The sequence below is a fragment of the Dendropsophus ebraccatus genome, chromosome 2 (genome assembly GCF_027789765.1).
Source record: "Dendropsophus ebraccatus isolate aDenEbr1 chromosome 2, aDenEbr1.pat, whole genome shotgun sequence".
Lineage (NCBI taxonomy): Eukaryota > Metazoa > Chordata > Amphibia > Anura > Hylidae > Dendropsophus > Dendropsophus ebraccatus.
In genome coordinates this window covers 149,556,418-149,575,051 of record NC_091455.1, presented here as the reverse complement: position 1 = coordinate 149,575,051, position 18,634 = coordinate 149,556,418, and positions in this window count along the sequence as shown.

Below are 18,634 nucleotides of genomic sequence, written 5' to 3'. Positions count from 1 at the left end.
CTGTCAGCCCCCCCTGCCGGTAAAACCACGTCCCGGTATGTCCTGGGAAGCTCCGCCCCCTGCTGCGGGAAGCCCCGTCCCCTATTGGCGTGATTGATGTCCCTCATGCAGAGCAGGGAGAGGAGTCGTTGGGGGACTAGAAGAACCATACAGGTGAAGTAAGTATAGCTTTTTTTTGTTTTAAATACAGATGAAGGGGCAGGAGAATGATAAGGGGGTAGTAGTATGGTGAGGAGGGGCAAGAGGATGAGACGGGTACTACTATTATGATGGAAGGGCATAAGAATGAAGGGGATAGTAGGATGATGGAGGGGTAGTAATATGATGGAGGGGCAGGAGGATGAAGGGGATAGTAGTATAATGATGAAGGAGCAGGAGGATAAAGGGGTAGTACTATGATGATGGAGGGGCAGGAGCATGAAGGGGGTACTATGATGATGGAGGGGTAGGAGCATGAAGGGGGTACTATGATGATGGAGGGGCAGGAGAATGAACGGGGGTAGTATGATGATGGAGTGCAGGAGAATAAAGGGGGTAGTATGATGATGGAGGGGCAGGAGGATGAAGGGGGATAGTATGATGATGGAGAAGCAGGAGGATGAAGGGGGTAGTAGTATAATGATGGAGGGGCTGGAGGATGAAGGGGGTAATAAAATGATTCTCTGGGGTGCATCTGCATCATATGGGCACAAACTACCAGTATATACAGTCAGTCAGTAGAGTGCTATCTCTGAGTCTCAGTCTGCTCTGAGTGGGGTGTGTAATATACTGGGGACCTGACACTGGGGTGTGTAATCCTCGCCCACGATAGGCCCCACCCCACCGAGACCACAACAAGCCACACCCCTTTTCAGCGCTAAAGTGTCCCTGGAAAAAAGTTTCAAATGTTGGCAACTATGTAAGTATCATATTTTTTTGGTTAACCACTGGGGATACCTACTACATGGGGGATTACATATAGGGGGCTATCAGGGGAGATACCCTCAGGGGCATACCTACCACATTAGGGATAGTATCTATTGGAGGGACTAACTGGAGGAATTACATGGGGATACCTAAGATGGGGGAAATGGTGCCTAAACACTATTGATGCACAGGAGAGGAGCACCTAACTACAGAAGAATACTACCTACTGGGAGGACTACCTACATAGGGATGCCTACATGGGGAATACTACCAGCTTAGAGATGCCTAATTAGTATATGGATGCCTAGAAGGATGTCTAACTTTAATATGGATGCTAAGAAGGATGCCTAACTTCTATATGGATGCTCAGAAGGGTGCCTAACTTCTATATGGATGCACAGCGGGGCGCCTAACTGTAACGCCTGGAGTAGTGGATCCACTGGACCGTCACCAGCGATGGCACTAACCTCACCAGGGAGCGGAGTCTAAGGGGCCGCTGGTTTTCACCAGAGCCCGCCGCAAGGCGGGATGGACTTGCTGTGGCAGGCGACCCCCAGGTCGCTACCCCTGGCTTGGTTGCTAGTGACGGCAGGCGAGGCGTGGCAGGAGCAGTAGGCAGGAGATGGTGCTGGCAGAGGACAGAAGGCGTGCTCGCAGGTGACAGGCTGAACACAGGAGCAATGAAGTGACAGGGGAGCAGGAACCAGGAACAAGGACTAGGGACCAGGTAGCGGATAAGAATCAGGAACAAGGACTTGGGACCAAGTAGCGGATAGGAAACAGGAACAACAGGGGGCTGGGCCAAACGCTATGGGAAGCATGTAGAGGCTCCCACACAAGGGACAGGGCATGCTGGGATTTATAGGGAGTGATAGGTGCAATTAACCAATTAAGGGCGGACTGGCCCTTTAAACCTGAGACAGCCGGCGCGCGCGCGCCCTAGGAGGCGGGGACGTGCGCGCCGGCCGGCACAGACGGAGACAGGAGCGGAGGAGAGGTGAGGCGCCCCCAGGGGCCGAACTAGCAGCAGCGCCGGGTCCCCGCACAAGGACGCCGGCGGCTGCATGGGGCAGGAGGAGGTCGCGGCGGTGGCCCAGAACACGGGACGCCGCCGCGGCCGTGACACTAACTACTATATGGATGCAGGTCTATCATATGGGGCACAGGTGGGACTAACTTTTATATGGGGACACAGAGGACTCCTTTATTGTATGAGCGAGAGGCCTAAAATGTTTGTCTAGCAGATTCTGCGGGGTCCAATTGTGTCCAGGAAAAGTCTTCACGCGGGTCGGGCCAGATAGAGAAGAAAGCGAAAAGGCTGCGATCGGAGAAAACGCCACCTGTAAGTCACTGGATGTGACTGCAATGTAATCACTTTTATGGTGTGCAGAGCCTGTGTACAGTTGGTATTTACCTCTATGTGGGTCAGTGTATGGGGATGATACTGGTATTTGTACTGTGGATGTTATTTAGTAATGGTATGGGGGATGGTAATGGTAGTGTTGAAGGTGTTAATATCTGTTTCTTATATACTGGTATTATTGGTCTTGCTATACTGCATTTCAGTAATGGTATGGCGGTATTAGTTACTATGTGGTTGTAATGGTTGTGATTATGGTGTGGTAATAGTTCTGTTTCTTATATACTGGTTTTATTGTTCTTTGTGTACTGGATTTAGTCAGTAACAGTGTGATGGTATGTTGATAGGTACAGTATGGCGATTATATATCAACATACCATCACACACACACACACATATATATACTTCCACACACTGAGCCCCCACATAACTATGTATTCTGATCTCCCACAAAGCATTCAGTGTACAATGTACCTAAGACCTTCCAACTACAACAGCTGCAAGCACTACAACTCCCAGCATTTACTGATAGTCTGCATCTCTCAGGATATGCTGGGAGTTGTAGTACATATGAGCGGCCACTGTAGAAACATATAGTGCTGGACCTTCAGGGCTGATGGTTGTAACAGATTACACCACCAGAAGCTTCTGCACAACAATCAATTATTAATGGTTTGTTCTCTGTGAAACTACAACTGCCAACATACCTTTCATTAAGGCTGCATAAGTGTAGGGTATTCTGAGAGTTAAAGGGGTTGTCCGGCGATAAAAAATTATTCACAGAATAACACACATTACAAAGTTATACAACTTTGTAATGTATGTTATGTCTGTGAATGGCCCCCTTCCCCGTGTTTCCCCCCACCCACGCTAGACCCGGAAGTGTGGTGCATTATACTCACCGCATATCGTGTCGTCCACGGTCTCCGATCGTCAGCAGTGACGTCTTCTTCGGGAGCTTGGCGGATCTTCCCGAGTGCCGGCCACCCTCTGCAGCGTCATCCGAAGCTCAGCCGCGATTGGCTGAGCATAACTGTGCTCAGCCAATCGCGGCTGAGCGGCTGATGACGCGGCCACGTCATCAGCTGCTCAGCCGCGATTGGCTGAGCACAGTTATGCTCAGCCAATCGCGGCTGAGCTTCGGATGACGCTGCAGAGGGCGGCCGGCACTCGGGAAGATCCGCCAAGCTCCCGAAGAAGACGTCACTGCTGACGCTCGGAGACCGTGGTCGGCACGCGACAGGTAATGTATAGCGCACCACACTTCCGGGTAAACGGGTGGGGGTGGTGGGACACGGGGAAGGGGGCCATTCACAGACATAACATACATTACAAAGTTGTATAACTTTGTAATGTGTGTTATTCTGTGAATAATTTTTTATCGCCGGACAACCCCTTTAAAACATGTAATTCACGAGGGAGTTATCGCAGATCCAGACGAATCCAGAATAGGGCTGGGTCAGCATGTCGCTTTTTACCGATTCTTCTTTGGTGGGCCCCAAGGATCATTTCCTCTGGTGGGCTCCAGGTAGCCCAGTCCGACACTGCCCTCCTGTAATCCATCTGATTCCCACTGAGCTGAATTCTGTACCCTTGTGGCAAATACAACTTCAGTGCTGTGATCTTTGGCTACTGTTTGCATATACAGTATATCTGGCTTTCTCTGTCACTGTTTCTACCTCACAACACACAGGTGAGCTTTATTTTACCTCACAGAATACTTACTGGACTCCTTCCTGGTTGCTGTTAACTCTCTCACTACTGGAAAACTAGCAATATTGTATGCTGCCACTTCTGGCTTTCTCTAACTGCCAGATAGAGGGGATTATTTAATTCAGAGTTTGAATTACATCTGGCCCGTCATGACTACTATATAAGAGACTCTGGGGTAGGGCTGGCTACTTTATAAGAGAATATGGGGAGGACTGGCTACTACATGAGACTACAGGGGAGGGCTGGTTACTATGAGACTACGGGGGAGGTCTGGCTACTATATTGAACACTTGGGGGGCTGGCTACTATTAAGGCACCAATGGGAGGGCTGGCTAATATGTGGGGCAATTTTGGTTGGGTTGGTTACAACATGGGGCAATATTGGGGGGTTTGGCTACTACATGGGTTTGGGTTCAATCATATCATAGCAATTTATCATGTCATTTATTATAGTGCACAGCGCTGGGAGACTCACACCACTGGCAGTGCCAGGAACACCACATCCGCGCTTTAATAATTATCAAGGTTGGCCCACGACTTTGTCCAATTTTTTTATTTTGGCCCACTGTGTATTTCAGTTTGACACCCCTGATCTACATAAATAGCTTAGAAAGAGAGAGATGAAACTGTTTCATTTGCCCAATACTGCTCTGAAGGCTGTCACTGTTCTCTTGTTTCCCTGCCCCTTAGCTAGGTGCTCTCTGATTGGTGTGATGTCAGTGGTGAGTTAGAGATAAGGTGTTACAGCTTGTCTGGCAACAGAAGAAACCAAGTTAATGTGACTTTGGTCTTACAAGGGAGGGGGAATACAGAGGAGCCAAGACCATTTGGACCCGGCAGGGAGGATTTTCATCAGCTACAGGGTGTAAATCAGGATGTGCTGCAGACAAATGGTCCAATTCAAAAATGCTTAGGGTCCATTCACACAGAAAGATTATCTGCCAGATTATTTGCCAAAGATTTGAAGCCAAAGCCAGGAATTGATTTGAAAAGAGGAAAAATCTTAGGCTTTTCTTTATGTCCTGATCTCTGTTTATAGTCTGTTTCTGGCTTTGGCTTCAAATCTTTGGCAAATAATCTGTCAGATATTTTTTCTGTGTAAATGGACCCTAAGATTATGGGTGGGGATTGAACAGGGTTAAATTTTACCAAGTGGAGTATCCCTTTAAACTTAGTCATTTCTGTGTGACCAAAAAATATTGTATAGATTTATGTAAGGACAAGAATTTAATGATTATCACAGGAGAAGCCTAGTCCAAATGATATATCCTAGATCATAGACTTTCAAAATCCTAGAGTTCGATGTCTGGCATGGTTCTAAAAGGTGGAATGAATAACTGGAAAATGAAGGGCTGGGAAATGGAACCATGTGTTGGTTAAAGGAGAGCCATGTAGGACATAAACAACTCGGGAACAAAAAGGTGAGAGAAGGCGGTCAAGAATCCTTCTGATAAACAAACAATGCACAGGTGGTGCTCACTGATGCTCCAACTAACATCTTCGAATAAAAAACTCACTGTTCGTTACCTGTTCCTTAGCACACATTGGCTGTAACAGGTTTTTTTTTTTTAAATTCTTTATTTCTTTTTCACATAAAAAAGTACATCAATAGTGAGAAAGGTACCAGGAAACATTATTTCTCAAATAACAAAGGTTACAGATTACAACATTGATTATAAATGAAGTCAATCCATAAGGACACCCTCCTCCCCACTTAAACCAAAGTTGCCAAAACCAGGTACTAAAAAGAAGTTCCCTATTGATCCATGACAACTTAAATCCGTACAGGATCCTATATATATATATATATCTATAAATATAAATAAACCCCCCACCCCCACCCCTGCCTGCTCAGAAAAAAAAAACAAAAAAAAAAACAAAACAAATAAATAAAGCCCTCCCCTCTACCAGCCAAGCCATTTCTTACGACTAGGCCCTTCCAGGCTTCTAACCCTGTCCACCTGATTTAACCATTCCTGTTTTGATGGTCCGGAGACGCTCAGCCAGTTCCTCAGGACCACCAACCTTGCTTGGAATAAAAGAGCATTAATGAGAGCATTATGCTTTCTCGTCATTACCGCTTCCCCCAATATCGCATTCTCAAAGGACAAGATACCGGTGAATATACCTCTATTCCGTAGCTCATCTGTTACCTGTAACCAATACCTTTCAAGCAGCTGGCAGGACCAAAATGAGTGTACCAAACCGGCACCTTCTAGGCCACATCTAAGACAACAAGAGTCCTCGCGCAAACCAATTCGTTTCATGAGGACCGGCGTGTAATAGGACCTATGTAGTATCTTAAATTGGATAAGTCTATGTTCCGGGTTCGAGGATGCCCTCACTATCCCTCCAACTATACTTTCCCAACCCTCCTCCGTAAAAGGGCCTACCTCCTTCTCCCATTGTTCCCTAAATCCCATTAGTGCATTATCATATTTCTGTTCCAGTAAAATGTTGTATATTTTAGAGATCAAGTGTCTACTCTTATCTAACTTTTTAATCCTATCAATACCCTCTGAGTGCATAACCGTAAATAATTCCTTATTTTGTGTTTTAGAGACTGCTCTTTTAATTGAGTGATATCTAAATATATGAGCCCATTCCTGCCTATCCCCAAGCAACTCTCTCCCTTTAAGTGAACCTTCTACAAAAAAATCTGTGACCTTATACAGTGACCTCTGTTTCCAATACCACTGAGAAGGGAGCTTCAAAAACTCCCCAAGATTGTGATTGTCCCATAATTCAGTGAACTCTAAACTGTGCCTAACCCTACAAATTCTCCTAATCTCCCTCCAAATTTTAACCAGGAGTTCTCCAACCCAATCCTTCCCTCCCCCTCCCCCAATTAGCACCTGACTCCAGAACCACAAAAATATCCCTATTCAAGAGACTAGCCTCATTTTGCCCAATGAAATCGAAACTCTCCCTGCCCAGCATAAATGCCAGCTGTGACGCTATATAGTAAAGTCTAAAGTCAGGGAGACTAAAACCCCCAGTCTGGATCCTTGGGCAAAAGTGTGAATATTTTAATCTAATTCTTTTCCTCCCCCAAATCAACCGGTTCAGTATCCGCTCCAGGCCCTTAAACCATTTGTCCTTGATCCATATAGGTGCTGCAGATAGATAAAACCCAATCTGGGGGAGGATCACCATTTTAATCAAAGCCATCCTGGATACCATAGACAGTGGTAGTCTCTCCCAGACCTTAACCTTATCCTCTGTTTTCTTTAGTATTTTATTGAGGTTGTCTTCCTTAAATTTACGTGGGTCTGCTGTTATAACAATACCGAGATATTCTAACCCCTCGTCTACAGAGAGGATCTTAATATCCCTGATGGGGCTTTCTATTGGTCTATCTAGAGGAAGTACCGACGACTTAGTCCAATTTATCTCCAGGCCCATAGGACCTCCCATTTTCCGAAAACCTTCCATGATTCCCTCCAGACTATCCTCGGGCCTGGAGACGAAGAGGAGCAAGTCGTCGGCATACAGAAGAATTTTTTCCCTGGGCCCTCTAATCCCAAATCCCTGGAACGCACAGCATTCCCTCAACCATTCTGCCAAGGGTTCAACATAGAGACAAAACAACATGGGAGAGAGGGGGCAACCTTGCCTGGTACCTCTATTAATCTTAAAAGAAGGGGAGGAGGTCCCATTAATACTAATCCGGGCTTGCGGGTTTCTATAAAGTAATTGAATCATCCCCAAAAACAAATCCCCAAAACCAAATTTCCCCAGGGCTTTCCAGAGGTATATCCATTCTACCCGATCAAAAGCCTTGGTGGCATCCAGTGCCACCAACGCTCTGTCCTCCCCCTCCTTAATTTGCATATTCATATAAGTCCGTTTAATATTGGAAAAAACTGTCCTACCAGGCATGAACCCACTTTGATCATTTTTGATTAACCCCCCGATTACCCTCCCCAATCTCCTAGCCAACAACTTAGAGAAAATTTTACAATCAGTATTAAGTAAACTGTTAAGATGGATAGATTTTTAAAGACTCCGCCAGTGGGGAAAAGGGTGGCGGGCAAGGACAGGCTCTCACTCTCCTCATCGGGAGGCACCCCGGGATCGAGGTTCTCGGTGCTCGGCGAGGTCCCTCCCGATGAGGCGACTGGGGGGGATGAGTCCCGCTCTCAGCCCGAACTTGGAGAAATTTTGGGTGAAGTTCAAAAATGTGTTAAAGCTATTGGTGATCTCTCCACACAAGTACTGCAGGTTTCTGCAGATATTACTTTAATAAGAGATGACCTGAGCAAGGTCAAGGATAGAGTGGTTAATATTGAGAAAGACATGCCTGGGTTAGACGGTCTGGTAAAGCACATACAAAAGGAGGTTGAGACTCTTAAGAAAGAGAATACAGACATCAGAATTAAATTACAGGATATGGAGGATAGGTCCAGGAGATGTAATCTCAGAATCGTAGGGCTCCCGGAGGGCTCAGAAGGGAATAATATGTCTGAATTCTGTTATGGTTGGTTTAAAGAATTGCTGGGCGACTCTACCCTTTCCCCGTTATTTGGTATAGAACGGGCTCATAGGTTGCCTGCTAAGGCTCCCCCTCCGGGGGCTCCGCCGCGCACTGTTATAGCTAAGGTGCTGTGCTCTGGGGATAGGGATTTAATCTTAAAGAAATTACGAGTCCAGGCTAAGTTGGAATATAACGGTAACAGGGTGGCGGTTTATCCTGATTTCTCAAGGGCCACTCAGGTACAGAGGGCTAGCTTCTTGGCGGTTAAGAAGCGGCTACATCAAGCAGAAATAAAGTTCTCTCTGTTATTTCCGGCCAAATTGAGAATTGTGTATAATAATACAGTATTGTTTTTTGCTGATCCCCAGCTGGCTGCTGATTGGTTAGACAAGGAATCCTTATGAGGGGATGTAAGGATGTAATTTAAATTAAGCGGCTCCTGGCTCTCTGTGTGCGGTGGGGGTTGCGGGAGGGGGGGGGGGGGCGGGAGAGGTGGAGGATGCAGGTTACAGGAATCTTTGCATTATGCAGAGATTGGATAGGAGGGGGGATGGGGAGGGGGGCCTGCTGGGAGGGGTGTTTTTTTTTTTTTTTTTTCTCCCTTCCCTCGTTTCCATGCTATTATCAATATATTACTCTGTACACTCTTACCTCACTGGCATATGGGTCCCCACTCTGGAGCTAATGTTAGATATAGATAGATGGTTCGGGTGATCACGTGGAACATTCGGGGGCTGGGTGACCGTCTTAAGAGGTGTAGTATTTTTGATAGGGTTAGCTCGTATCTTCCAGCTATTATTTGCCTTCTTGAGACGCACCTTAGTAGCCACACAGCTAATATAATAACCAAAAGATGGACCTCTTTAGTATTACACTCATTTGGGTCCCCATACTCAGCTGGGGTAACAGTAATGGTACACAAAAAAGTAGACTTGAAAGTTAAGAATTCTCGAATAGATGGTAGGGGAAGGTATGTATTCTTGTGGGCTGTATTGGAAGGGGTGTCCACCATTCTGGCATTCGTATATATTCCTCCGCCCTTCTCCCCTGAGGTGTTAGTGAAATTAGTGGATTTTGTAAAGGACAAAGAGTATCAGAATATCTTCATATCAGGGGACTATAACTGTGTAATGGAACCCTGTGATAGGAGGTCATCAGCTATGAGGGGGGGGGGGTAGTTAGGTCCCCGCTTAAGAACTTTGCAGTAGAGGGGGGTTGGGTGGATGCGTGGAGAATCTTGCACCCTAGTGTCAATGTGTTCTCTTGTTTCAGCGCGTCATATAATTCGGCCTCAAGGATCGACCTCCTGTTGTGCAACCACTGTGGGCTCAGGGATTTAAGCAAGGTTCACTATGCCCCCAAAACTGTCTCGGACCATGCCTTATTGGTATGGGAGACTCTGGGTGTGAGAGGTAAACAGAGTTCGCCTAAACAGTTCAGACTGAGCCCGCAGTGGTTGCGCTTGCTGGATAATAGTGAGCGTATTGGTAAAGAAATTATGTTATTTCTGGAAGTTAATACGGGCTCAGCGTCTATACAAGTGGTATGGGATACTTTAAAAGCGTATGCTAGGGGTTTGTACTTTAAAGAGATCTGTGTAAAGAAACGGGAATTTAGGGCTAGAGAGGCACAGCTATTACTTAATATACAACAGGCGCAGGAGAGTTACTCGGCGGACTCTGCCTTAAGCAGACTTGAGGCCCTAAGAGTAGCCCAGGAAGAGTATACGGTGTACATACAGGAGAAGGTCAGGAATAAAAGGCTCTTTTGGGATAAACAAGTTTATCAGGAAGGCAGTAGACCCGGTAAGTTACTGGCCTCCCTAGTAAGAAATCAGAGAGAAAATAATGAGATAAAAGTGATCAGGGGGGAGGGTGGGGATTTAACTAGGGATCCTAACCGGATTCTGGGAAAATTTAGAGAATATTTCTCTGGGTTGTACACTTCATCTAATCCTCATATGGATATGCTGGATGATGAATTGTTCGCTCAGATAAACTTGCCCACTCTAGAAGCTGAGCAGAAGTTGCAACTTGAGGAGCCGATCACTGCCTCTGAACTAGAGGAGACTCTTGCCTCTATTAAGGGAAACTCAGCTCCCGGCCCAGATGGGCTTCCCTATGAATTCTATCGCAGATTTGCTAGCATTCTCATCCCAGTTCTGTCAAGGGTTCTTAATGAATCCTGCTCGGAGGGGGCACTGCCTGGTTCCATGGAAGAGGCCACCATCATTTTGATTAAAAAGAAGGGTAAAGAAGCATCCGAGATTGAGGCTTATCGCCCGATCTCGCTGCGTAATGGCTGTAACAGTTAATAAACATTAATGCAAATATGTACCAGCCGCCACCCATCCTAAAACTACGGTATCGTTCTCTAGTCTGCACCATGCCTTCCTCCTGGGACCGGTATTATAGTTAAAAACAAGTTACATTCTGGTGGCGCAGCGGGTAGTCAATGGGGCGGGGCATAGAGAAACCGTGCCCTAGGCCTGCAGCGCCTCACTTCTTGTCTATCTTTGTTATCAGCACAAGAAGAAGTGGATGGATGGAGGAGCGAGTAGCTGCAGACTTCGGGCACAGATGCTCTAGGCCCCACTCCATTGACTCCCAAGCCCCCGGAATAAAACTTGTTTTTAACCATGATACTGGGCCCAGGAGGAAGGCCGACCCCGGGACTGGACATGGCATAGTAAAGACTAGAGAACGATACCGCCGGTTTAGGGTGGGTGGCGACTGGTACAGATTTGCATTAATGCTTGTTAACTGTTACAACCAATGTGAGCTTTTTTTTTTTTTTTTGGGGTCAGACCAGGGGGGTGGGGGGGGGGGGGGGGGAGGGGTAATTTGGGGTATTTATTTGTACGGTGGTTCATTTGTATTATGTGCTTGTATATGTAAAATTGTTATGATGAAGTAATGATGTCACTTTTGTATGGGAAAATATTGAAAAATAAATAAAAAGATATGAATAAAAAAAAAAGACTAGAGAACGATACCGCCGGTTTAGGGTGGGTGGCGACTGGTACAGATTTGCATTAATGCTTGTTAACTGTTACAACCAATGTGAGCTAAAGAACAGTGAGTTGTGCATTCGGACATGTTAGTTGGAGCACCATCTGTGCATTATCTATTTATCAGCAGGATTCTTGACCACCTTCTCTCACCTCGGCTGACCCTGGGACAGGACATGGTGAAGACTAGAGATGAGAGAACCTTGAGCATGCTCGAGTCCATCCGAACCCGATCGTTCGGCATTTGATTAGCGGCGGCTGCTGAAGTTGGATAAAGTCCTAAGGCTATGTGGAAATCATGGATATAGTCATTGGCTGTATCCATATTTTCCAGACAACCTTAGAGCTTTATCCAAGTTCAGCAGCCACCGCTAATCAAATGCTGAACGTTCAGGTTCGAATGGACTCTAGCATGCTCAAGGTTCGATCATCAGTGAAGACTAGAGAATGGAAAGCAGCGAAAAAGCATTGCCCAGTCAGATGAATCCAGATTTCTGTTGCACCATGCTGATGAGAAGGTCCGAATTTGGCACAAGCTGCATGAATTATTGAACCTTTCCCGTCAACAGAGGACAACAGTTTGGATAGTTGGAGGTTTGTGTGATGATGTGGATACTTGCAGAAGGATTACTTTCAGTATCATGTCACAAGGGTCATATATTCATAGTTTTTCATTAAACTTTCCAGCCCCAGATCCTAATCCTATAGAGCATCTCTAGCATGAAGCCGAGCAGGTCACTACCTCCATATAACTTAAAATTAAATCCTGCCAGCATGGGTCAATATTCTTGCAAAATGATTTCAACACCTAGAGGAATCTATGGCATGATGAATTGCTGTAGCTGAAGGCCCAAGGAGGTCCAATGTGCTATTCTACGGTGGTCTCCATTAAACATATAAAGTAGTTCCTTGGTTCTCATACTGCTCTGAAATCAACCAGCTCAGTTCTCAAGCAATATTTTCAAGGAAAGTTTGCTTCAGTTCTCTTGCTCGGTTCTCACTTTTTTGGCACCCAGTCTTGAAGTACAGTAATACCTTGGTGTTCGAAAGCATCCGAATTCTAACTAATTCAAACTAAAATGTACCCAGAAGTAACGTTTAGTATTTAAACTTTACTCGGTATCCAAACGTTTTTGTGAGTGTGAATCATGGGTTGTATGTGGTGAGTGCACTACAATTGCTGGTTTTGTTCTACATTTTGTGTTTTGTGTTGTTATATTTATTAAAAAAAATTCTTGTACATATAAACATAGACATTCAATAAATAGAAACAATAGCCAATAAGCGGTGGCCTAAGAAGGAATATGGAACATTTCCAAACATCTATATCATAAAAACCAAAGTCTGTCCTTCTGTCTGTCTGTCCTCTATAGACTTTCAAACGCCTGAACCGTTTGACCCCAAATTTGGCACACAGGTACATTGGGTGCCCGGGAAGGTTATTGCGAAGGTCCCGTCCCCGCCAGATGTACAGGAGGGGAGGGGGAGGGGAAAGAGAGGCGCCCCATAGAGATGAATGGGAAAATCTCCTCACTGCAAACACAGGTGATATAATTAGCTGCAGCAGACACGGCAGTTGGAGCCTTAGCAACCAATAGGATTACTGCTTTCATTTTCACAGGGAGCAATGGTTGCTAGGGAAGCTGCCTCACAACATCCACAGTAATAACTGGTAGACCCACTACTCCATCTATACAGTACATGTATATACAGAACCCCCTACTCCATCTATACAGTACATGTATATACAGGGCCCCCTACTCCATCTATACAGTACATGTATATACAGGACCCCCTACTCCATCTATACAGTACATGTATATACAGGACCCCCTACTCCATCTATACAGTACATGTATATACAGGGCCCCCTACTCCATCTATACAGTACATGTATATACAGGACCCCCTACTCCATCTATACAGTACATGTATATACAGGACCCCCTACTCCATCTATACAGTACATGTATATACAGGGCCCCCTACTCCATCTATACAGTACATGTATATACAGGACCCCCTACTCCATCTATACAGGACATGTATATACAGGACCCCCTACTCCATCTATACAGTACATGTATACAGGACCCCCTACTCCATCTATACAGTACATATATATACAGGACCCCCTACTCCATCTATACAGTACATGTATATACAGGACCCCCTACTCCATCTATACAGTACATGTATATCCAGGACCCCCTACTCCATCTATACAGTACATGTATATACAGGACCCCCTACTCCATCTATACAGTACATGTAACAGGTATACCAAACGGTGACTGGGTAACACTGCCACACCAGACCTGACCAATACCGCCATACTGTGACTGGGTAACACCTCCATACCAGACCTGACTAATACCGCCATACTGTGACTGGGTAACACCTCCATACCAGACCTGACCAATACCGCCATACTGTGACTGGATAACACCTCCATACCAGACCTGACCAATACCGCCATACTGTGACTGGGTAACACTGCCACACCAGACCTGACCAATACCGCCATACTGTGACTGGATAACACTGCCACACCAGACCTGACCAATACCGCCATACTGTGACTGGATAACACTGTCATACCAGACCTGACTGATACCGCCATACTGTGACTGGATAACACTGTCATATAAGACCTGACCAATACCGCCATACTGTGAATGGATAACACCGCCGCACCAGACCTGACCAATACCGCCATACTGTGACTGGATAACACTGCCATACCAGACCTGACCAATACCGCCATACTGTGCTGGATAACACTGTCATACCAGACCTGACCAATACCGCCATTCTGTGACTGGATAACACTGCCATACCAGAACTGACCAATACCGGCAAACTGTGACTGGGTAACACCGCCACAACAGACCTGACCAATACCGCCATACTGTGACTGGATAACCCCGCCATACCAGACATGACCAATACCAACACACTGTGACTAAATAACACTGCCATACGGGTAAATACAACCCTGCAGGTATACAGGACACTACAGGTATACAGGACCCCAAAACTATACACTACAGGTGCACGGGACCTCCACAAAACTATATACTACAGGTATACAGGACCCCAAACTTTACACTACAGGTATACAGGACCCCAAAACTATATACTACAGGTATACAGGACCTCCACCAACTATATACTTCAGGTATACAGGAACTCCACCAACTATATACTACAGGTATACAGGACCCCAAACTATACACTACAGGTATACAGGACCCCAAAACTATACACTACAGGTATACAGGAACTCCACCAACTAAATACTACAGGTATATAGGACCCCAAACTATACACTACAGGTATACAGGACCTCAAAACCATACACTACAGGTATACAGGACCTACACCAACTCTATAATACAGGTATACAGCACCTTCACCAACTCTATACTACAAGTATACAGGACCCCAAATATACTACAGGTATACAGGAACTCCACCAGCTATATACTACAGGTATATAGGACCCCAAACTATACACTACAGGTATACAGGACCTCCACCAACTCTATACTATAGTTATACAGGACCCTCAAACTATTTACTACAGGTATACAGGACCCCCGAACTATATACTACAGGTATACAAGACCTCCACCAATTATACACTACAGGTATCCAGGACCCTCAAACTATAAACTACAGGTATACAAGACCTCCACCAACTATACATTACAGGTATACAGCACCAACTATATACTACAGGTATACAGGACCCCCAAACTATACAGTACAGGTATACAGGACCTTCACCAACTGTACACTGCAGGTATACAGGACCTCCCTCAACTATACACTATAGGTATACAGCCCCCCCAACTATGCACTACAGATATGCGAGACCCCTAAAAACTATACATTGTGGGTATACAGAACCCCTCCAACTATGCATTACAGGTATACACTAATTCCACTGATTAACTCAGATGAAACAATACCTTTAGCTTGGCCTCCTGGGCACCTTAGAACAAATCTAATTAACACACTGACACTTTATACCCGGGCACTACATTTTCTAGTATCACATAATTAAGGCTGAACCTAAAGTAGGCCTAAGGCTTAGCAGTCTTGTGTAACAAAATCGGCCAGGGAAGGTAACATGAAAAATAAAAAACAAGGAAGCAAGAAGAGACAAAGACAACAAAAGGAAAGGTTAAAGGAATAGGGGAAGAAGGATGAGGGAATAGGGGAAAAAGAGTAGTGGGGAAAGGCAGTTGTCCGTGTACTCAGGTAATAGTAGACGCAAAATAGTCATCCCAGGGGGGACCACATCACGTCAAAGAGGCCCAGCTCTAAAGATGCCAACTCCTTCATCAGCCCAGCAAACCATCTACTGAAGGAGGTGAAGTTTGCTTCCAAGACCATGCAATCAAGGATGAAGAACAGAGGTACCACTGTACTGTATAAAAATATAGCAGATAAACACAACAAAACATACTGACGCGTTTCCCCACAAGGGTTCATCAGTGGACAAAATAACAGGTTAAGGCAGGTTCCAACCGCAAGGCACAGATTAGTTGGGAAGCAGGTTTCTACCTTAAAGGCACAGATCAGTTGGGAAGCTGTGAAAATGACATGCCAAAATATCTGTGCTCAGACAGGCACAGTACTCACTCGTGTTAATGTTCCATGTTTTGTTAGCCAGTGACTTAATTTACTACAACCATCTCTACAACTACAACAATCCCAAAGCACACAAGATTTTCTACGGAGATTTACTACTGCTCAGGACTGGCAGGAGCCAGCATACACAGCATCCTCCTGTCTCTGTGACAACTGCCAGACACAGGAGGATGCTGTGAGTGCCGTCCCCTGCCCCACCAGAGCGCCGCACGTCTTTCTTCTCCTGCGGGCCGCGCGCGATGACGTCATTTCATCACGCGCCACCTGCAGGAGAAGACGGGTGCAGACTAGAGGAGAGAGAAGAGGACCTGGGCAGCGTGGGAGCAGAGGAAAGGTGAGTGGGATGTTTATTATTTTATTTGGGACAGACACTGGGGTTAACTAGGCTACCAGGGACAGGCACTGGGATTAACTAGGCTACCAGGGACAGGCACTGGGGTTAACTAGGCTACCAGGGACAGGCACTGGGGTTAACTAGGCTACCAGGGACAGGCACTGGGGTTAACTAGGCTACCAGGGACAGGCACTGGGGTTAACTAGGCTACCAGGGGACCAGGAACAGGCACTGGGGTTAACTAGGCTACCAGGGACAGGCTCTGGGGTTATCTAGGCTACCAGTGACAGGCACTGGGGTTAACTAGGCTACCAGGAACAGGAACTGAGGTTAACTAGGCTACCAGGGACAGGCACTGGGGTGACTAGGCTACCAGGGACAGGCACTGGGGTTAACTAGGCTACCAGGGACAGGTTCTGGGATTAATTAGGCTACCAGGGACAGGCACTGGGGTTAACTAGGCTACCAGGGGACAGGCACTGGGGTTAACTAGGCTACCAGGGACAGGTTCTGGGGTTAACTAGGCTACCAGGGACAGGCATTGTGGTTAACTAGGCTACCAGGGACAGGCACTGGGGTTAACTAGGCTACCAGTGACATGACTGGGGGGGGTGGTTAACTAGGCCTACCAGAGGCATCACTAGGGGTTATCTAGTGCATGCAGGCATTGGTTGGTGACAGGTTCACCCACCCTTACCTGCACTGCCTTATTTATAATGATGGCCAGACCATAAGAACAATGTAGCACTTTGCCACTCTGCCATTTTGTCTCAATTCCCCTCCTAATAGTCTGTAAGCTCATGCATGCGAGCAGGGCCCTCACTCCTAATGTATGGATAATTATATGTATATCCCTGTAATGTCTGATTTATGTCTATGTATGTACCCCCAGAATTGTAAAGTGCTGCGGAATCTGTTGGCGCTATATAAATAAAAATTGTAGCTATATCAAAGAGAAAAAGAGAAAGAGAAAAGAGAAATATATACGCACTGTGACCAATAATATAGACAATAAGAAGATGATGAAAATTAAACCACAAAATGTCACCATAAGTATAGGATAACAGGGTGGTGATGTGTCAAGGGAGAGGTCCCCACGCGTTCCTTCCACCCAACCGGACTTCCTTACGGGTACTGTACATAGGTTAGGGATCGTTATTTATACACAAATATATCCAGTAATTAGATACAGTCTATAAGTAATTAGTAATACCTGTATAACAGGAGCTGCCCATTGCTCCACACTGACTCCAAGATGGCGCCGACGGCGTGACTCATGCGTCAATACGTATATATCACTGCTAGTTATGCGATAGTGGTCCTATGCACATGATACCAGAAAAACGTAAATTACTAACGGGGTAATTTCTTTTCTTTGAGCCCATGACGGCACCCCTGGAGAGGACCACCTCCTACTCCCATTGGACAGAAAACAGGACCACTGGACCTTAAAAGAATCGCCTCCTCTGACCAGCACCAGTTTCTCAGCACGGTTCCTAGGAGCGAAGGTTAATAAACACAACATAGAAAAATACTCTGTGTGTATATATATTACAAAGTCTTTTTTTTTTAACTTAATAGAAAAAATTATTATTATTTATTTTATTTTTTAAGAAAATATATAGTATTTTAACAGGGTGGGTATTAGGCGGGGTGCCGTCATGGGCTCAAAGAAAATAAATTACCCGGTTAGTAATTTATGTTTTCTCTTATCGACCTATGACGGCACCCCTGGAGAGTAGACTAGGAATCTTTTTCTCCGCCTAGGGGGGGGACTACTGCCTGAAGAACCCTACGTCCAAATGTAAGATCTTCTGTAGAGGACAGTTGTAGTCTGTAATGTTTGAAGAAAGTGTGTGGGGTGCTCCATGTAGCTGTTCTGCAAATCTGTTCTAAGGGGACAGAAGCCCTCTCTGCCCATGAAGTGGCCACTGCCCTAGTTGAATGTGCCCCAAAGCCCACCGGAGCATCCTTCCCACTACACTTATAGCATTCTCCAATAGCCTGTCTGACCCATCTAGAAATAGTCTGTGATGTAGCTGCTTTTCCCCGAAAGAAAATGAGGAGATTGTTGCTATGTCTCCAATCCTTAGTAACCTCAAGGTAGTGTAGAATACTACGTCTCACATCTAGAGTGTGGAAGGCTGTCTCTCTCTCGTTAGTGGGATTGTT